The sequence below is a fragment of the Carlito syrichta genome, unplaced genomic scaffold, assembly GCF_000164805.1.
Source record: "Carlito syrichta isolate Samal-C Ts95f unplaced genomic scaffold, Tarsius_syrichta-2.0.1 Scaffold309069, whole genome shotgun sequence".
NCBI classification, from domain to species: Eukaryota; Metazoa; Chordata; class Mammalia; order Primates; family Tarsiidae; genus Carlito; species Carlito syrichta.
In genome coordinates, this window is record NW_007253165.1 from 216142 (window position 1) to 238992 (window position 22851).

The following is a 22851-nucleotide window of genomic DNA, read 5'->3' on the forward strand; positions in this document are numbered from 1 at the left end:
CTTCCGTCTCAGCCTCCCAAGTAGCTGGAGCCACAGGTGCATGACACCATGGCTGGCTAAGCCTTCTTGTTTTTAATCTCTCTTTCTCCACCTCCATTTCTTTCCTACTTAGCTCTCCTCTTCTGCTGGTGTATCTTTTGAACACATTAAAACTGCATAAGAATTTTTAAAAAGACAGGTCAAGATAGTTGGTTGCCCAGTTATGGTGTGTTACAAATGTTAGGGGGCCTCTGTGACAGCATTAAAGAAGACTGTCATCTCCTTCAGTTGTGGAGCTGCCTCGGCCAACAGTTGGATTTATTTATTTATTTTCACATTTATTTATTTTTTTTTAAAAATTGACATGTAAAATTATATGCATCTATCCTATACAAGGTAATGTTCTAAAGTACAGTCATGTACCACATACTGACGTTTTGCTCAACAGTGGACCATATATATGATGGTGGTCCCATAAGATTAAAATAGAATTGAGCATGTTTAACATAAGCGATGATATTTGGTAGATTAAGTTTAGTATATGTAATTTTTTTTTTTTTGAGTTGGAGTCTCACTCTGTCGCCCAGACTGGAGTGCAGTGGCCGCTCCCGGCCACCGCAGCCTCGACCTGCTGGGCTCCGGCGATCCTTCCGCCTCAGCCTTCCAAGGAGCTGGAACTACAGGCGCGCGCTACCACGCCCGGCTGATTTTTGATTTATTGTAGAGATGAGGTCTCGCCAAGTTGGCCAGGCAGGTCTTGAACCCGCGGGCTCAGGCAATCCACTCACCTCAGCCTCCCAAAGTGCTGGGATTACAGGCTGAGCCACCAAGCCCGGCCTAGTATATGTATTTTTGACTTACAATGCTTTCAACTAATGATGAGATTATTGCAACTTAACCTTATCATAAATTAAGAAGCATCTGCATAAAGATGCCTGGCCTCTTGAGTAAAAACAAAACATACAAGAAACAAATTATAGAAGTGGTAGTGTGCTTTCATCACTTCATGGTCAATAATTGCATTTTAATTAACATGTAATGCCTTACAGAAAACTATTTACAGTCTTGCACTACAGAATGATGTTTTGGTCAACATTTGTCCCCATGCATGGTGGTGGTTCTATAGGATTATAATGGAGCTAAAAATGTCCTATTACCTAGTGATCTTGTAGCCAGAATAATATCATAGTGCAGTGCATTGCCTTTTCTATGTTTAGATATGTTTAGAGACACAAATACTTACCGTTGTGCTACAATTCTCTGCAATATTCAATAGGGTAACATGTTATACAAGTTCCTCTCAGAGCAATAGACCATACTACGTAGGCTAGTTGTGTGGCATGCTATATCATCTATGCTTCTGACAATTAAGTTTGCGAACTTATCCTGGAAAAGTGCTCCATCCCTCATTGCTGAATGTCACTCTGGTCACCTTCACAGTATTCCCCTTGGAAAGCAGTGTACTGATGCCAGTGCCTAGTCCACCCATTAAAGCAATTTTAGAACCCTTGATGTCCTGAATGTCATCAAAATGTCTTCCTTTCAATATTTCCTTTCTCTGCAGGTAAAGAAAAAAGTCATTGGAGGGCCAGATCAGGTGAGGAGAGGGTGTTCCAATACAGTTATTTGTTTATTGGCTAAAAACTCCCTCACAGACAATGCTGTGTGAGCTGGTGCATTGTCATGATGCAAGAGCTTCTTTGGGACCATTTTTGCACAGACCTTTCTCATGCCAAGATATTCAGTTAAGATTTTCCTGTTTCTCTATCGATATTTATTTTGTCTGCTATGTTTCTCTTAGTCAGCTGACAATTTTGACACATAATTTGACAAATTTTTGCAATGTTTTATCAGTTCTACTCATTACTGGCCCTCCTGACTGCTCTTCATCAGTGATGCTCTCTCTACTCAGAAAAATGTTTAATCCACTTGTACACTGCGGTTTTCTACACGGAATTATCTTCATAAACTTGGACTAACATGTCCTGGATTTCACCTCCATTCTTGCTTAGTTTAACAGGAATTTGTTTGTTGCTCTGATTCAAGCGCCGACATTCTCGTGGCAGCACATAAAAACATGCTCAGTGGCTCAGCCTGTAATGCTGCGCCTTTGGGAGGCTGAGGTGAGTGAATTGCCTGAGCCCGCGGGTTCGAGACCCGCCGAGACCCGCCTGGGCAGTGAGACCTCATCTCTACAATAAATCAAAAATCAGCCGGGTGTGGTAGCGCACGCCTGTAGTTCCAGCTACTTGGAAGGCTGAGGTGGAAGGATCTCTGGAGCCCAGCAGGTCGAGGCTGCGGTGGCCGAAGCATGCTACTGCACTCTAGTCTGGGCAACAGAGTGAGACTCCAACTCAAACAACAACAACAACAACAACAACAAAACATGCAACAATAATGAACGCCACTCAACAAGACACTGGTACACATTGACGCAAACACAGCTGTGAGACACTGATATACCAAGGTTATGAAACCTTACCGAGTTGTTCATACAGTGCTGCTAACATAAGCGCATCGTGGCAAGTTTGCAGATTTAATTGTCAGAATTCATAAGTTGTGCAACTTTACTCTGTGATGTTAACAACAAAATCATCTTATGACTCATTTCTTAGAATGTATCCCCCTTCTTAAGCAATGCAGGATGAATTACTTACTTGTAGAATGGTTAAATCTAGCTAATTAACAAATGTGTTTCCTCACATAGTTACCGTTTTGTGGTAAGAACACTTAACATCCACTCAGCACTTTTTCAATACAATTTATCACCATTAACTGTAATCCCTATGCTGTACCACAGATTATTTAAATTATTTATCTTCTCTAACTGTAATTATATATTTTTGACCAACATCTCCCTATCTCCCACCCCTAACACCCCAGCCACTGGCTACCCTTTTACTCACTAATTTTTTGAGATCAACCTTTTTAGATTCCTCTTATGAGTGAGATCATGCAGTATTTGCCTTTCTGTGCATCTTATGTCACTTAACATAATGTCCTCTAGGTACATTCATTTTGTTGCAAATGACAGGATTTCCTTTCTTTTCATGGCTGAGTAGCATTCTATTGTGCATATGTAGCATATGGTCTTTCTTCAATCATCTGTTGATGGACACATTGACCAATGGAACAGGAAGGAAAACACAGATATAAATCCATGCATATATGGTCAACTGCCTGGTATTGGGGCAAGTCTGGAGACTCAGTTCATGGGTCCTGTCTTAGAGTCAGAGACTGTGGGAGTCTGCCGAGTACTGGGTTTTACTGTGGCAGGCCTGGTGTTGGGGGTCCAAAGAAAAATTCTATGCTTCCTTCTCTCCCCCACCCCAAGTGGATGGTATGCTGCTTGGGGTTGTGGGAGGGATGATAAGGGTAATGCAAGAGTGTTCTTTCTAACTTTTTCCATGCGTCTTTTCTTATTATGCTACAACTAGGTACTATGATCTCTCACCTAGTTTCCTTATCTCTTATGAAGTTATTATTGTGTGTGGAAAGTTGCTCTAATTGATGTTTCTGCCAGGGGTTGATCATGAGAAAGTTCTGTTCTGCCATCTTGCTCTGCCTTCAACTAAGATTCAATTTTTCAATAACAGTGCTGAACCAGGGATCCTATAGCCTTGAGTCCCTTCCCTACTTTTTTCTATTTGTTATACTTTCTCTCCCAGGTCTTCAATATCTCTCCTACTGGTGACTCTTTTCTTGTAGTTTATGAACATGCTAACAATAACCAGAAAATCAAGCCAACTCATCTTTGACATATTTTTCTGTGCCATGCTCTCTCTCTGTCATTCTGAACTCCTTCCCCCATAGCCACTGTACAACTACCCAGTCTTCATGTTCCTCTTTGAATATAAACTACTTAAAGTAACAGTCAACACTGAGAACCTCCACCTCTTCACCTCCCATTCGCTTCTAAACTCATGGCAATTTGGCATCTGCTCCCAACACTACACTGAAATTTTCTTGCTAATGTTACCAATAGCTTTCTAGTTTTTATACCCCATCAGGAATTTCCAGTCCTTACCTCACTTGACCTTTCTGTAGCTGACTATGCCTTCCTAGAAGCTTGCTTTTCTCTAGAATTTTGAGACACCACTTTCCACTGTTTTTTTTCTGGATTCTTTCTGGCATTTTCTACTGATAGCTTTTCTTCTTTTGACCAGATTTTGAAATACTGTGATTTCCCAGATTTCTGACCTTGGTACTCTGGCATCACTATTCACTGATGATCACTATTCACTGATGATCTTAAATCTATTTTGTCGTATCCTCTTTCTTTCTGAACTCTATGACCAGTATACTTAACTCTCTGCCAGCCATATCCACTTGGCTGGCTCCCGTGAGCCTCTCATTCCATACTTTTCTCAAATTAAAAATATTTGTTCAATAAGTAGCATATTTACCATGTGCCCAAGCTATACATATTCCTATACTCATGGCACATATGATCATCTTCTTTTTTTTTTCTTACATAAATAAACTCTGTTTTGTATTTCTTATGTCAGTAAGAATACTGACTTATTGACACAGTAACTAGGGATCATTCTTTATTCACCTATCCAAACTAAAACTCTAGACTTTTTCCTAGACCACATTTCCCTCTAAACTTCTACTTCTAATTTGTTCTCAAATCCTGTCATTTCTACCTCCTCGATTTTTTTCTCTTCTGTTCACTGGGCCACTGTTGTGGTTCAGTTCCTTATCATTTCTTATGAAACTAGCACCCCTACCTAGTTTTACTTTTTCCTTACCCCTTCTTTGCGAGGCTTTACGTTACTGTCATTCTAACAAGATTTATTTAGTAATCCTTCAGAGACTTTCTGTTGCTTTACATTAGTACACAGGTTATTTGTTCCCTGGTTGCCTCTATCTTTCTCCAGCTTTCTATTTTACCCATCCATCACATACCCCCTTGCATAGGTAACTAATTTATTTGGGAATTATATTTTGTTGGAATATAAATATAACTTCATGAATTTCTTCTTATGATAAACTCTATCAAGTTTCCTGTTTCCATTTCCATTAGACGTCAACCCTTAAATATCTTATCAGGATTCTAGAACTTTCTGGACATCTTTATTAGAACAACTTAATTTTTTTTTAAAGAATAGCCCAATTTTGGTACTTTTCTTTTTCTTATCTTTTTCCTTTCTTTTTTCCTTTTCTTTTTTTCTTCTTTTTTGAGTTGGAGTCTCACTCTGTTGCCCAGGCTGGAGTGCGGTGTCGATTTGCTGGGCTCCGGCGATCCTTCAGCCTCCGCCTTCTAAGTAGCTGGAACTACAGGCATATACTATTGTGCCCGGCTAAATTTTTTTCTTTATTGTAGCGATGAAGTCTCGCCAAGTTGCCTGGGCTCATCTCAAATCCACAGGCTCAGGCAATCCACACACCTTGGCCTTCCAAAGTGCTGGGATTACAGGCTGAGCCACCGAGTCTGGCCTAATTTTGGTACTGAAGAATCAGTCTGGTCTATTTAAAATCTTTTAGCCTCAGCTCAAAGCTTACGTTTTACCCTCCCCTGAAACTAACTGGAGAAATGTGTTGTGGTCTGACTCTGGGATATTGCCTCCCTATATTCCTTTAGTATTTACAATAGGCAAGAGGAATTGGAGAGGCAGAGGTCAATCTGATTTAGTTTCACCTGCCCTCCTTTGGGAGAGTAGCCATATCTCATTCTGGTACCCTATTATAGTTTGGGTATTAGTTTCCGCAACTCTCAAGTTGAAATTTGATCTCCAGTGTTGAAAGTGGGGCCTAATGGGAGTAATTTGGGTTACCTTTATTAGTTCCCATGAGAGTTGGTTGTGGAATAAAACCTGGAATCTCCCTCTGCTCTCTCTTGCTTCCTCTCTTGCCATGTGATCTCTGCACATGTTAGCTCCCCTTCCCCTTCCACCATGAGTGGAGGTAGCCTGAGGCCCTCACCAGAAGCAGATGCTGGTGCCATATTATTTGTACACCCCACAGGACTATGGGCCAAAGATACTTCTTTTCTTTATAAATTACCCAGCATTCCTTTCTAGCAACACTAAAAAGACTAGGACATACCCCCACCATTACTTTCTTAAACACTTTCTCTGGGTTGGAAATACCATTATATGGTTTTATGACTGCTTGTGTGACTTCATGGCTTCTGTCTCTTTTCTAATCTCCGTGTTCCTTCCTATGGAGCTACCAGACTCCCAAAGTGCTCTTTCATATCCTTCCAATTTCATAGAGAAATTTTGCCCTCCAAATACTCCCAGACATACTAACCCACAGTTTAATCAGGCCCTCCTAAAACAGACAACTCCAGCAGGCCTACTGCCTCCAGAAAACTCTAGATCAGAATTTAGTATTTGTCTCTTTGTTAAAGAATTCTGCCAAGCTTGAGGATACGCATGCAAAACAACATTTTATTCCCTTCAGTGGGGTACAGGGACTGCAAAGGATATCCTGCACTTGTATTGGAGAACCCTCTCTCAGATCTTTCTCATAATGTGAGTGGTAATATCTGGGTGATAGAGAAATCAATGAATATATTTAACTATGATTGGAGATTGATGGTGGTGATGATGGCAGAACATATGAATGTGCTTAATGCCACAAGATTATACAATTCAAAATGGTTAAAATGATAATTTTATATTATGTATATTTTACCATAAGAACCTCATTAAAATACAAAACACCACCATAGGAATTGGGTAGATTCTGCTTTTCAGCAGACTTCCAGTCATGGGAGGGGATGGCAGCTTCCTTCCTTCTGGATTTCCCGGGTGGCTTCTCTTGGAGTCCTCTTTACTTAGCTTGGGGTGAGAGAATGCACCTCCCTTCTGTCTCCAGTAGGAGAGAGAGGAAATAGCCTTCCATGACAGGCACTGTGTGCCCCACAAGGCTGATGACTTACTTCTCCCCAGATTTTTCTTTTTACGTGATCAGGAGTGAGAGTGTTTGTTTCTTGATTGAGGCTGTTCTGACCTGATGCTGCTCAGTAATCCCTGTGAAGCTGTGTGTAGCTCAGCTGCTGTGGGTGGGATCTATTCAGAATTTGTGGTACTTAGTATTTTTTGTTCCCTGCTTTGGGCATTAGCCTCAATTCCAGGATAAGATAATCTCACTTGACATTCAGTTACGTAAGTATGTGTTGATATATTAAAGTATAATATGAGAAATACTATAACAGAAGCATGAGAGAATAGAGACGGAAATTTAAGGATTTCTAATGTCATCTTGTCCTTTTAGATAAACATCTCAGACTTTCATTTAGAAATGAGAAGAAGGAAGAGATCCAGAAAAATGCATGCTTGTTGTTCTGATGATGTGTGTTTTCTCTCCACAGCTGCCTGAATTGAATCTACAATGGCCCTAAGATCCCAGGAGGACATTTAGAGGCAGAACAGGCTCCAACTCCATTAGGTGCAGCTTGGCTTCAGATGTGGAGAGTGAGGCAGGAGGCAGTCAGACCACAATGGGCGCGCCTCCTCTTCTCTTAAGCCTAGCACCCTGACTCTTGCAAATACAGGGATGCGAAGGACCTGTTAGACCCAAATCACAGAAATTTAATAGTGATTAGATGGAGCAAGCAAGGTCCTAGGATACCTAATTTGGGTCCTCATGGGTGTACAACGGACTCTCTGTCTTTGTCTATCAACTCAGTGAAGCAGCCAGGGTCCCATCCGAACCTTAGCAGGTCCTAGGATCTTGTGGATGCTTGCTTCCATTCCTGGAATTAGAGTTGTTCTTTATCGTGGTAAATGAGGAGACAGTAGACGTGAAGAATTCCATGGATCATGATAAGAAGCTGTTAAATGCAGCCACTGCTGTGAAGTACCATGAACTTCTTAAACTTGACTGTGCTTCTTTCTGCTGCAACCGCCCATTTGGAGAAAGCAGTTATTAAGACTACCACATGTGCGATGCCAGCTGTATATAATTTTTAGAATATAGCTTTAGTAGTTCTCTATTTTGAGAAGACATTTTATTCAGTCCCCAGTTGGTCAGCATTACTGAGACACTCAATTCATCAGAGGTTACTTACAGGGCAAGCCCAGTTAGGAGACAGAACTGCAGTGATTCGAAAGCATCATGAATGCAGTTCTTTCAAAGGGAAGCAGCTTTGTTCAACTACAGATGCCACTGTGTCCTGTTAGACAGCAGCTGTCATCCCACAGTTCAGATTTTTAAATGTGACACTCAGAGACAGCATAAGGAGTTCTCCAAGTATTTTAAGTTATTTCAAACATGTTTGGAATGATACTCTTCATCATTCAAAAAGCTTGCTTGGTAGAAACTGTTGTGTCCCCTGATGAAAGATACTAGGTCCAAAGTGGATAAACTTTTCATATTGGGATAATTTACAGTCAAAATAACACTTCTCCCTGTCATCTCAGATGCTGGTTTCAAAATTCAAGGTGGTCTATAGTTACATTTTTAGCATATAACTGAATTTTACAACAATTAGTTTTATATTTTTGTTTTTCATTTTTTAATTGTTAGAATTTTCATACAATACAGTATACAGATATTAAATGTATGTATAATTTAATGAGTTTTGATAAACATACATTCCTATGTAATCATCATTACAATCAAGATAAAGAACTTTTTCATCACCCTGGGATGTTTCCTCATTCCTACTTCTCTTCTTCTTGTGCTTTTTGTCACCATAGATTAGTTGTGTCTGTTCTAGAACTTCATATGGATAAACTCTTACAGTATGCACTCTTCTGTGTCTGGCTTTTTTTTGCCCAACATGGTGCTTTTGGAGTTCATTTATATTGTTGCATGTATCACAAGTTTTCTGAGTTTGCAGGATCTATAAGCGAATTTTTTCAGCAGATGTAGAAAATTTTTAGTCATTATTTCGAGTATTGTTTCCCCACCCATTTTCTCCCTTTTCTCTTTTTTGGGACTCCAGTTGCATGTGGTTAGACTACTTGCTATTGTTACTGGCTTCTCACTTTTATCTTAGGTCTTATGCTTTGTTATAACACATCTCTGGAAAACTTAATGTTTCCTAAGCTCCTTTAATTTGGTAGGATTCAGACTCTATACCTTGTCTCTGTCATGGTGAGCAGTAAATAAATTCTTTCAGATTTTCCGTTGTTTCATTTTTCTGACTCCTTGTAGTTGTTCTTAATCAGACACAGTTCAGGAGTTAGCCAAGAATTTAAATTTATATGTAGGTTTGGGGGCTTTCTCTTTCTTTTCTGAGTTTTTCCTCTAAAATTCTGCCATTCTGTGAGCAGAAATCTACCTATTCAGTCCCATAATCTGTGCCTTTCTGTGTGAGTTCTTTCTACCTTGCCTCAATGTGGCCTGGGACAGGCCCCCAGGGGAAAACCACGGATACATGAACCTTACCTAATGAACATAGTTTTGTTACTTTCAAGGATTTAATGTTCTACAGTTTCTGCCTGCTTATGTTTGCCTTTGGTGCCTTCTAATGGGTGTTTTGCTTTTTTTTTTTTTTTTTGAGTTGGAGTCTCACTCTGCCGCCCAGACTGGAGTGCAGGGGCCACTCCCGGCCACCGCAGCCTCGACCTGCTGGGCTCCGGCGATCCTTCTGCCTCAGCCTTCCGAGTAGCCGGAATTACAGGCACGCGCTACCCGGCCCGGCTGATTTTTTGATTTATTGAAGAGATGAGGTCTCGCTGCCCAGGCGGGTCTCGAACCCGCGGGCTCAGGCAATCCGCTCACCTCAGCCTCCCAAAGGCGCAGGATTACAGGCTGAGCCACCGAACCCGGCTTGTTTGTTTTTTAATTTTGTTGAGAAGTATAATTGTTATCTTTCAGAGGCTTAGTCAAATATAAACTACTTCATCATTACTAAAATTTAACTATGAGTTTCAAAGTAAATAGTTTGTATTGTACACATGATGAAGTATGAAATTTGAGAAATGATCAAGCAAATATTTAGAAAAAATTTTTTCCTTTCATTCTGGCCTCATTTTTATTTTCCCTCTCCCAGGAGCTTTATGTTTAATACAGTCATTCTTTTGTATCCACAACTTCCACATCTGGATCGGACCAACCATGGATCCAAAATATTTGAGGAAAAAATTTTAAAAATAGCAGTATGATAAAAAAAATACAGCTAGTACAGTATAACTACTATTTACACAGCATTTACATTATCTTAGGTATTATAAATAATCCAAAGATAATTTAAAGTACATAGGAGGATAATGCATAGTTCATATACAAATACTTTATCTCAGGGACTTCAGCACCTGTGGATTTTGACATCCTTGGGGGTCCTGGACCAATCCCCCGTGGATACTGAGGGATGACAATACTTGTTTTTCTCCACATCTCAGCCTTTTGAATCTGAAGTATTGTCCCCTGGCATTTCTGAACTTTGTTCAGCACTTTTCCTGATCATAGTATTCTTCACACTAAACTTTGATAATCAGTTTCTTGTTTCTATACTCTTTTTGCATGAGGGCATGGGGACTTTTCCCCGTCTTATATCTAGCTCATTATTTGGCACATACTAGGCACTTAACACACAACTCTATTGGCAAATGAATAAGTGAAAGGAAGAATTAAACAAAGGGAAATATTAAAATGGAAATTTGAAACCTGGATTTTGTGAAACCTCTGTACTTGGAGAGCTTTTTAAATGGTAATTTTCTTTAACTGAATTTTGTCATAAATTGTCAGTATTTGGGGTTCAGTTATTTCAATGTTTATTAAATATTTATGTTAGAAATATATAACTGTATATAGTTGGTAAGGCAGAGGAAGGCCCTAGCATACTTCTTCTGCCTGTTGGAAGTTTGGAAGCAGGTCAACAGGAAAGGGAAAGATTAAATCCTGAACTCATATGCTCTAAGTTTTCCTAAACCATTACTCAGGACAGGACTGTAGGAAAATATTAATATACTAATGCATTCCACAGAGTGAGTGACAGTGCATTTATGCTACTTTATGTCACATAGTTTGTTTTAATCTATGAAAAACAAAATAGAGCTAAGCTCTTACAGAAAATTCTGGTAAGATGACATAAAAGGCTAATGTTAGTAAGTGATCTCCTTTTCTTTTTGAAACAAACATGGCAACGATATTGAAAAGTTAGGAGAAGTTCTAGACCTATGTAGCCATTCACAAAATGAAAGGGATTGAATTTAATTATTTTTGCATTCTTAAATTTTGCTGTAACATTAACAATAAATCCACTTATTCCTTTATGCACATTCATTTTTTAGATACACGCTACATGCCAGGCATGGTACAGAGCCTTGGTTACATATAGATGAATAAAGGGCCCTACAAAAGCCTCAAAGAAAATAATAATATACTTTGAAATCTATAAATACTGAGATATTACAGAGTGTCACAAGAATCCAAAGAAGGAATATTTAAGTTTGCTTATGAGTTGGGATTTAAAACAAGGTTAAAGATTTTTAAAAAAATTCAATAATGATTGATATACAAAGGGGGGAAAGGCCTTTCACTCCCAGAGCAGTGGAAGGAAAAGTATGGAGCTATGATCTTGCAAGATAAAATGACAATAAGACTGATGTAAATAAAAATCAAACAGCTATAGTGTGAATTAGAGTCCTTTGGTAGGACTGGGTGTGGGCTCAAGCCTGTAATGCCAGCACTTTGGGTGACTGAGGTGAGAGGATTGCCTGAGCTTGCGGGTCTGAGACCAGCCTGGGCAACATGGTGAGAATTTGTCTCTACAATAAATCAAAAAATTAGCTGGGCTTGGTAGTGCTCACCTGTAGCTCCAGCTACTTGAAAAACTGAGGTGAAAGGATTGCCGGGGCCCAGCAGGTTGATGCTGGGGTGGCCGTGAGCTTGCCACTGCACTCCAGCCTAGGTGACAGAATGAGACTCCAACTCAAAAAAAAAAAACAACAACAAAAACCAAGTCCTTTAGTAATTACTGTTTTGTCTAGTACTTCAATATAACTTATAGCTTTGGACAATTGTATATCATTTTATGATCGGTTTATTTTATTTTTTCTTATTTCCAGTGGTTTAAAGATTAATATTAACCAAACTATGATACACAGCTATGCTGGAGGTTACAGCTGCTAATTTGAAGGATTTGTCTTGCAAATGTGTTTATCTGGCCAGTACAATCATTAATTTTTTTTAAATAAGTTTGAATGTACTTACCAGTTTTCAGCAACATTCAGTACCTCTTTATTGCCCTTTCAGTGTTACTGCACACACTTAGGTTTTCTTGCTGACCCCTTAATAAAGATATTTTATTAAGCAGTTCTTGATCTATAGGCTACTTATCTTATTTTATTAAAATTTGAGTCAGAGTTTCACTCTGTTGCGCAGGTTGGAGTACAGTGGCATGATCATGGTTCACTACAGCATAGACCTCCTGGCCTCAGGCAATCTTTCCGTCTTAGCCTCTCCAGTAGCTGAAACTACAGGCACGTGCCACCATGCTTGGCTATGTTTTTGATTTGTTGTAGAGATGAGGTCTTGCTATGTCGCCCAGGCTGACCTCAAACTCTTGGGCTCGAGCAATCCTCCTCCCTTGGTCTCCCAAAATGCTGGGATTACAGGCGTGAGCCATCATACTGGTCTTATAGATTGGTCCTATAGATTGGTCTTATGATCATTTGAATTTCTTTTCCAACATAAGATTCAGTATGAATAAATAATTGAATTAAAGTTCATTTCAGAAGTTGTGCTATTTTGTTATTATGATTGAATCTGGGAACATTTTGTTATTTTGGACAGCATAATAACAGTGATAATTTTAATGGGTGGATTATTGGGCATTAGTCCAAATTATCCAGTCAGAAGGGTTTAATTTACACGGGCCTAGAAATAAGCTTGAACATATGCCTTAGCAGTGACCTTAGGAATGTAGAGTTACCAAAGTTGGCAAAGAAATTGTTGTGTTGCAGAGTGTCATGCTTGTAGAAAGAAAAACAGCGATAATAAAATAATTACAAAACAGAGTTATTGCAAGGGAACTATTTTCCTTGGTAGACACATAACAAAAAGCCCTCTAAGTTTTGAGCAAGGGAGATTTTGGAACACAATCTCCAGAGGGGCAGTGGAGTCTCCAGGGCTTTCTCCCAGAATTGTACTTTCTTAATTTCTATCATTTTGTTTCCTGTACAGATACACTAGCTCAGCCTTCAGGGACTCGCCTTTCTCCCTAGAAAACTCCCCATTTGGGTGGAACTCTGTGTTTTCTCCTTCAGCACACCTCAGATACAGGGAAATATTCACAAGTAACTTTGTTACATGTAAAGGGAGAGCTCTCAATCTCTTGCTTTCTCTCTCTTTCTGTTTATATAACAAATAGTACAGACGTGTTTAACATTTTTCAGCACAGTTTTTTTTTTTTTAAATTTTATTGCGGTAAGAACATGACATGAGATCTACCCTCTGAACACATTTTGATCCTTAAATAACTACACTATTGCCTCCAAGGGCTGACACAACCTGCCTGGTTTCTTGCTAAGCTCCCTCCTTAACTACAGTCTTCCCACACATCTCAATCTTTGCTGTAGTGGGGTATCCTCTGAGGACCAGTCACTTTGCTGACTCCCAAGAACTTCTCTGATGACCTATCTGGTAGGGATCTCAACTACTGTCAGATATTTTTCCTTTTAAATTATCTATTTCCTTACAATCTTGGGACCATTCACTCTGTTTTAACACATGAAAGACGGTCTCTTCTTTTTCAGTAGATTTGTAGCCCTGGTGTTGATATCTCAGCCAGTAATGATGGAGCCATTTTGGCTTAGAGGATTAGCCACTACCATTTTTGTAGCTCTCTAAAATTCATTCATTCAAAGAATTCCTTTTATTCTTCTCCCATAGGAGAGCCTTTACTCGTTTGGGGCCTCCCGTAGCTCTTAATCATACAGCAGAGTCTGGGAGCCTGAGGCACGAGGATTCAAGACCAGCCTGGGCAACATGGTGAGGCCTTGTCTCTACGTAAATCAAAAAAGATTAGCCGGGTATGGTAGTGCAGGCCTGTAGTTCCAGCTACTTGGAATGCTGAGGTGAAAGGATCGCCGGAGCCCAGCAGTCAGAGGCTGAGGTGGCCTTGAGCGTGCCACTGCACTCCAGCCTGGGTGACAGAGTGAAACTCTGACTCAGAAAACAAACAAACAAACAGCAGAGTAAGCATTCATGGAATAATAGAAGGTTCACCTTTGGCCATGCTTATCAAGAAAAATATCAGCACAGTTGCCTATTTCTACTGTCATGTACTTGGTACTTAATATGTTGATAGTACTTGGTAAGCCAAGTGATTGTGTCCCTATGCTGGCACAAGGGTCTGACTCTCAAGAACTTCTCTAGTGACCCATCTGGCAGGTACTTTAGCTATTGTAGAAGACTTTTCTAAACACTGGAACTTGATCTTACAAAATATCCATCAAAGTAGTTGAAGTGAAGAGTTCCACCTCAGCCACTATTGAAGCTATTGGCACCTGCTGAACTCTGCTGTTTCTGCAAGGCTGCTGGGTATTCCTGACCTTTAGTATGTTAACATGTGTGTGTGTGTGTGTGTGTGTGTGTGTGTGTGTGTGTGTGTGTGTGTGTGCGCGCGCGCGCATGTGTGCATGTGTGTGTGCCCTTGTGTGTATACAGGGAATGACTAATGGCTAAATAAATGGTCACACTGAAAATTGATGAACAGTATCTGTTAGTGTTTAAGTCCTTGCCTGCTAGGTGTCCCATTATAAATAATTTGTCAATAAACTACATGAAAGGTGGTTCTGATAAGTTTTTTTAGTAAGCATAATATAGCTTTATATTAAAAAAATATTATCTTCATTAAAAAAAAGAACTCTGAAGTTACTGCCTTTACTTCAAATGTTTTAGAGACTTCTTTATAGAAATTGCCTTCAGAACTTTTTGTAAATTCTTTTTCATATACTTGGTAATGGTAATTTTTCATCGTTTATGAGTGGGTTTGAGTTTTGGAAACAGTCAAAAGTCATTTAGTGTAAACTCTGGTAAATAAAGTGGCTGCTCATGCTAGGTATTATAATTTTGGAGAAAGATAAAATTAAGTGTGAGAAAAAATAATGAGATCTCCTTAGATAACTCAAGCGGGCTACCACAGATCTTTCTCTTCTTATCTACATAGAAGAAATGGTTGGGTGAATATCAACATAATATTGGTAAGTGATCTGACAATTTGTTTCCCAACCAGAAGATTTTAACTTTAAATTATCTTGTAAAGAAGTGAACAAAACCTCTTCTGTCTACAAGATGCTTTACTGTAACTCCTACCATCGTACTATACATTTTGTGAAAGAAGGAACAATATCTTTTTGCCACTTTTCTATCTCCTACACCTAACACACTGCATGGCATATAGTGGATATTTGATAAATTAACAAAATGTAAACACAACAACTTTCCTCTTCAGTCAACATCGATCCTACTATTGGTAAAAACAGCATTAACAAAATAACTCTTAGATAATTACAAACTGTAAGTGACATGTACTTAAGATTATATTATTAAATATAGACCTAGATAAATAAAATCTACACATGTAGATTTTTAAAAGTCTATAAATATAGATGATTTTTGTTTATATTAATATATTTTAAAATATAATGAAAACTGTTTCATAATAGTCATCTAAGATTATTAGATTTTGTTATGGTCCCAGTAGATAATATAAGACAAGAATTCATGGAAATTATGATGATTTCTAATAATACTCTTGTTCCTCTACTGAGCATGCAGAATGAGTCTACTAAGAGGTGATCAGAACTTATCAATCTTTACCCCAAATTCTCTACTGGTGTCACATTTACTAAGGCAGGCTCACTCAAACAGGTTTTGGACTGGCTCATCTTATTATTTGAAGTCCTCTTCCTCAATTGTTTGCTTGTAATTCTTGACTATAGACTGTAGAATTTTAGAAGATTTTTTTTTCTAATTTACATTGATTTTACAAGTTGTTTTAGGAAAAACGAGGTTAAATTTTGAAGTAACATTCTGAAATAAAATTAACTAAGTTAAAAAAATTTAGAAATGATATTAATAGACAGATAATACAGTGAAAGTCATCACAGGTAGATTTTTTTTAACATAATGCTAGTATACTCTTTTTACTATTTTATTTTTGTTATAAAGATGTGAGGTACAATTCAGAGTTAGGTATACAAACACTGATTATGCAGGTACCCTTGTTGATGAGGTATGCCCCTCCCTTCCCTAGTAGTTTCCCTCAACTGCCAATCCTATCCCCCAATGTTTCCCATTACTGCCAAACGCTTTCTTATAATATTATAATTGCTCAAGGTCCGCTTATGAGTGAGAATGTATGGTACTCTGTTCTTTGTTTCTGTGATAGATCACTGAGTATGATCGACTCCAAATCCATCCAAGTTGCTGCTAAGTCCATATATTTGTCCTTCTTTATGGCTGCACATAATATTCCACTGTGTATATGTACCACATTTTCTTTATCCAGTCCAGCTTCGATGGACAACATGGTTTGTTCCATATTTTTGCTTTTGTGAATAGAGATGTAACAAACATATGTGTGCAGGTATCTTTTTTGTAGAATGATTTGAGTTCCTCTGGGTGTATTCCCAATAGGGGAATTGCTGGGTCATATGGAAGGTCAATTTCTAGTTCTTTCAGAAATTGCCACCCTGTCTTCCAAAGAGGTTGCACTAGTTTGCATTCCAACTACCAGTGTAGAAGCGTTCCTTTTTCTCCACATCCTCGCCAGAATCTATTGTTGTTTGTTTTATTAATGATGGCCATTCTTACTGGGGTTAGGTGGTATCTCAGTGTGATTTTGATTTTCATTTCTCTAATGATAAGTAAGACTGAGCACTTTTTCATGTGTCTGTTGGCTGCCCATATGTCTTCTTCTGAGAAGTGTCTATTCATGTCGTTTGCCTACTTTTTAATGGGGCTGTTTGTTTTTTTCCTTTTGGCACGTTTGTGTTCCTTGTAGATCCTAGATGTTAGGCCTTTGCCAGATATACAGTTGGCAAATATTTTTTCCCATTCTGTGTCTCCCAGCTCTCTTGATGGTTTGTTTTTCTTTGTAGAACCTCATTAGTTTGATGAGGTCCCACTTGTCTAACTTATTTCTTAAGGTACGGGCATTTAGAGTTCTGAATAGGAATTGGTTGCCAGTTCCAATTTCCGTAAGGGTGTCTCCTGCATTTTCTAAGATTCTTATTGTTTGAGGTTTTCTGTTTAGGTCTTTGATTCATTTAGAGTTGATTTTTGTGTATGGTGAGAGGTAGGGGTCCTGTTTCAATCTTCTGCATGTGGTCAGCCAGTTTTCCCGGCACCATTTACTGAATAGGTTTTCCTCTCCCCAGTGGTTGTTGTTGGAGGCTTTGTCAAAGATGAATTGGTTGAGGAATTGAGGCTTTGCTTCTGGAATCTCTATCCTGTTCCATTGGTCTACATGCCTGTTCTTGCGCCAATATCAGGCTGTTTTGATTACTGTAGACTTATAGTAAAGTGTGAAGTCTGGAAGTATGATACCTCCTGCTTTGTTTCTTTTGCTAAGGATTGTTTTGGCTATTCGTGGCCTTTTATGTTTCCATGTGAATTTCTGTATTGTCATTTCCAGGTCTGAGAAGAATGATGTTGATAACTTCATGGGTATTGCGTTGAATCTATAGATTGCCTTTGGTAGGATGGACATTTTAACAATGTTGATGCTTCCTATCCATGAGCATGGAATATTTTTCCATTTGTATGTGTCTTCTTGAATTTCTTTGAGCAGCATTTTGTAGTTCTCATTGTAAAGTTCTTTCACTTCTCTGGTTAGGAAGATGCTGAGGTATTTCATTTTTTGTGGCTATTGTGAATGGGATTGTGCTTTTTATTTGGGTCTCTGCCTGCTTGTTGCTGGTGTATAGGAATGCAACTGTCTTTTGCATGCTTATTTTGTACCCTGAGACTTTGCCAAAGTCTTTTATCAGTGCAAGCAGGTTTTTGACAGATTCTCTTGGATGTTCGAGGTATAGGATCATGTCATCAGCAAAGAGGGATAACTTGACTTCCTCTTTTCCTATTTGGATACCCCTGGTTTCCTTCTCTTGTCAATTGCCTGAGCTAGGACTTCCAACACAATATTGAACAAGAGGGGTGAGAGTGGGCAGGCTTGTCTTGTTCCAGTTGTCCGGGGAAATGTTTCTAGTTTCTGTCCATTTAGCAATATGTTAGCTGTTGGTTTGTCATAGATGGTGCTTACTATTTTGAGGTATGTTCCTTCTATACCTAGGTGTTTAAGGGTTTTTATCATGAAGGGATGCTGGATTTTATCAAAAGCTTTTTCTGCATCTAATGAGATAATCATGTGGTTCTGGTTTTTATATCTATTGATGTATTTAATGACATTTATAGTCTTATGAATGTTTAAGTAGCCCTGCATCCTAGGGATGAAGTCCTCTTGGTCATGGTGGATGATTTTTGAGATGTGATTTTTGGATCTGATTTGCTAGAATCTTGTTGAGGATGTTTGCATCTATGTTCACATGCCTGTAGTTCTCTTTTTTTGTTGGATCTTTTACCTGGTTTGGGTATCAGTGTTATGTTAGCTTCATAAAATGACTTGTGGAGAATTCCATCTTTCTCAATTGCCTGGAATACTTTTCATAGGATTGGTATCAGCTTCTCCTTGTACGTTTTGCAGAATTCTGCTGGAAAGTCATCTGGTCCAGGGCTTTTTTTGGTAGGTAGTTTTTATATGACAGTGTCAATTTCCTAGGTTGTTATTGGTCTATTTAGTGTCTCAGTGTCTTCTTGTTTCAACCTGGGGAGGTTGTGTGATGTCAGAAAGTCCTCCATTTCATTTAGGCTATCAAGTTTGTTTCCATACAGGTGTGCATAGTAATCTCTGATAATCTTTTGTATTTCTTTAGGGCCAGTTGTGATTTGATCTTTTGTATTTCTGATTGTGCTAATTTGGGCTTTTTCTCTCTTTTTCTTGGTCATTCTGGCTAGGGGCCCATCAATCTTGTTAATTCTTTCAAAGAACCAGCTTTTTGTTTTGTTGATTTTTCTATGATATTTTTGTCTTCTATGTCCAGTATTTGGCCTCTTATTTTTGTGATTTGGATACTTCTGCTAAAGTTTGGGTTTTGGTGGTCTCCTCTTTCCGGCTCCCTTAGGTGATTTGTTAGGCTCTTCACTTGTGATCTTTCCATTTTCTTGATGTGTGCTCATAGAGATATAAATTCCCCTCTGAGAACTGTTTTCAGGGCATCCCAGAGGTTTTGGTAAGATGTTTCTTCATTTTCATTTGTTTCCAGGAATCTTTCTATTTCTGCTTTGATTTCAGTGTTGACCCAGTAGTTGTTCAGCATCATGCTGTTTAGTGTCCATGTCTTTGTGGACTTTGGGGAAGTATTGCTGGTGTTGATATTTATTTTCATTCTACTGTGGTCTGAGAATGTGCATGGCAAGATTCCACCCTTATGGAATTTGTTTATGCTTAATTTATGGCCAAGCATGTGATCAGTCTTGGAGTATGCTCCATGTGGTGATGAGTAGAATGGATATTCTGTGGTTGTTGAATGAAATAGTTTGTATTTATCTATTAAGTCCATTTGGTTGAGTGTCAAGTTTAGGTTCTGGATCTCCCTGTTGATTTTTTGCCTTGATGATCTATCTAGGGCTATCAATGGGGTACTCATGTCCCCTGTTATAATAGTGTTAGAGTCAATATCTTTTTTTAGTTTACTTAGCAGTTGCTTATAAATGCTGGTCCTCCTATGTTGGGTACATATATGTTTAGGATGAATATTTCTTGTTGAGGGATTGAACCTTTTATCATTATGTAGTGTCCTTTTGCATCTTTTTAAATTTTTGATAGCTTAAAGGTTGTTTTGTCTGATATTAAGATTGCAACTCCTGCTTTCTTTTGTGATCCCTTTGCCTGGAAACTTGTTTTCCAACTTTAACTATGAGTCTGTGTGTGTCCCTTAAAGTGAGATGAGTCTCCTGTATGCAGCAAATAATTGGGTCATGGTTTCTTATCCAGTCCACCATTCTGTGTCTTTTCAGTGGTGTATTTAGTCCATTCGCATTCAGGTTGATTATTGAAATGTGATTGCTTATCCCTGTCATGAGGTTCTTACAAAGTTTTTTCTTTGCTTGTTTTCTTTTGGCTTTGGGATTAATGTATGTGTGTGTTTTCAAGTTTCTTGTTGCACTGTATTCTGTGCTGATTCTGTGTTCTGCTTGTAGTGTTTCTGCTGATAGGTTTGCTGCTATTCTGATTGGTTTTCCCTGGTAGGTATTCTGACCTTTCTCTCTTGCTGTCTTTAGGAGTTTTTCTTTTGTGCCTACTTTGTGTAGGAGAATTACTATGTATCTAGGGGTTGGTCTTCTCTTTTGATGTCTTTTGGGGATTCTCTGTATCTCTTGTACTTGGTTGGACATATCTCTGGTGAGATGGGGAAAGTTTACTTCCCGGAATATTTGCTCCAAGTTGTTCTCCATTTTCCTTTCTTCTGGGATACCAATCAGATGTAGGTTTGGCCTCTTTATATAATTGCATATCTCTTGTAGACTTTGTTCTTTCTTTTTGAGTCTTCTTTCCATGTTTTTCATAGATCAGGTTAATGATGTTAAGGCCATGTTCTGGTCTTCAAGTTCTGAGATTCTTTCTTACCTAGATTAATTCTACTTTCCATGCTTGTCATCTTGTTGTTTATTTCCTAGATTAAATTTTTTTATTGCCAAAATCTCTGTTACAGGTTCTTTCAGTGTTACATCTTGTCTTTCATTAGTCCTATTCACTCTTTCCAACCATTCCCTAATCGCTGTCCTATTCTGGGGACAGTCTTTGGTGATTTTCATTGTTTGGGCACCAAGGTCTGATTTTTCAGGAGTTTTGTCTTTGGTACACTTGAAATTGCCTGAGGTCTTCCTTTGGCTTTTCCTCATTTGTGACAGATCTCTTGTCTTTCTCTTTAGTTCTGTTATTCAGTGTCAGTGGGAGAGGTTTTCCCTTCTGATGTTTGCTCAGTCCTCTATTCTTCCCTGATCTGGGCTCTGGATTTGTTCTATTTTGAAATAGGGTGGTGGATGCTAAGTTTCGGTGTCTTTTGTAGTTTTTGAAATTTGAATAAAGTGGGGGATGGGGTGCACTGATCTCTTTGGAGTTCTTCTTTCTTTTGTGGCCACACCCTTTGTCCCACAGCTGGATCAGGGTAGGGGGTGGGGCACCTGGAACTTGGCACTTCTCAGGTCCCTCTGAAGTTTGTGCTCTTAGGATATTCCCGTTGGGCCACAATCAAGCCCTGAGTAGTTGATCTGCCAGTCACAGAGATTGGATCTGTTGGTCCGTGATGAGCAAGTCAGAACAGTTTTCTGCCTCACCTTCAAGATGGTGGTGGGGTGCCTCCCTTGTCCTCTTCCATGGGAACTTGCCTCTGGACTCCATCTACAGCCCCTTCCAGTGCCCTGCCAGGTGCTGAAGTGATGAGGCAAAGTCCCGGGCAGTCTCTGTCCTGCTTCAATGGTGAGGGAGTGCCTGGGGCAATAGTGTCTCCCTGCCACTTTTCTAAAGGAAAACTTTGGTTCATTTTGAAAAAACAATGATGTTCTGCTTCTGTGACCTGGGAAGAGCCAGGGATGAAGTAGAGAAGCTGCAGCACCAGCTGTTGCACCAGGGGCCTGGCCACCTGCTCACGAGGCCCACTTAGACAGTCTCTCCCAGCGTTTTCTTGCCAGGGTAGGTTTGTTGATTTAAAAAAAAAGAAAGAAAGAAAAGAAAGAGAAAATGGTGCTCAGCTTCTGCGTCCTGGGAATCGCAAGAGTCCAAACCCAGTCGCTGTGACACCAGCCGCTGCACCAGGACAGCCCTGGCCACTAGCTTCCTAGCCCTCACTCAGTCAGCCACTCACACACCCACTCACTCACCAGCACATACACAAAATTTTCCATACACCTACTCATTCACACGGGGACTTGCATAGTCCAACTGGCTCAGCCACTATCTTCCCCACCTCCCATAGGTAGATTTAAAAGCCTGTCTTCACTTGACAGAATTTCATTCCTTTCCAGTGAAAGAAAAGTTAATGCAGAACCATGATGATTTTCTAATTTACTTATTAATGTCAGTTGTTTATTGTCTATCTTGGGTTTTAAGTACATTAATATTATGAAGTGACAAATTAATAGTCCTTCAAAATTATTGTCAACTTCTTTTTATTTTGCTATCAATTAGACATATTCCTACAGCAACATTTTCTTAGTACAATATCTTCATTGTACTAAGAGCAATGCTTCAGTGTTATTTTAAAGCTGGTATACTAAGCCTAGAAGCAAACAAAAGAACATCATAATCTCAGTAGTTACAGCTAAAAAATGGGAAATGCAGCGATGTTTGCCAAAGAACAAATATTTAGACGAAAGAAAATTTCTTATTGTCTAGCTGTGTCTGGGGATATTAAGGAAATGAGGGAAATTGGCAAAAGATCATATGGAGACTATATCTTGCTGACTTTTAACGTAAATATACACTTTAAAAATACCAATATATACCCTTAAGTGTAAATTTTACTTTACAAAGATATATGACCTTAGTTAAGTGAGAAATTAGAGTTTTATTTAATTCCTTTTTCTACTGCTCCATTATCAGTTCATTTCCAATCAAGTTATGAGAAGAGTTTTAATTGTAATGATCCAAATCTGACTTTGATTTTTAAAAATTCATGTCACTAATTTGAATTTAGCTATGGGAAACATGTACCAAAAAGAAGATGTGCCATATTACAGTTTTATATGGGAAGCTTTAGCATTGGGAATTGAAATAGGAGCTGTTTCAATATACTCTAACTTAATTTTTGACCAAGAAGATCAATTTCAGTAGCTACAGCTTTGGTTTGAGAGTTAAACTGTAGTTGGCATTTTAGGTCAACCAGTGACTTTTTTTTTTTT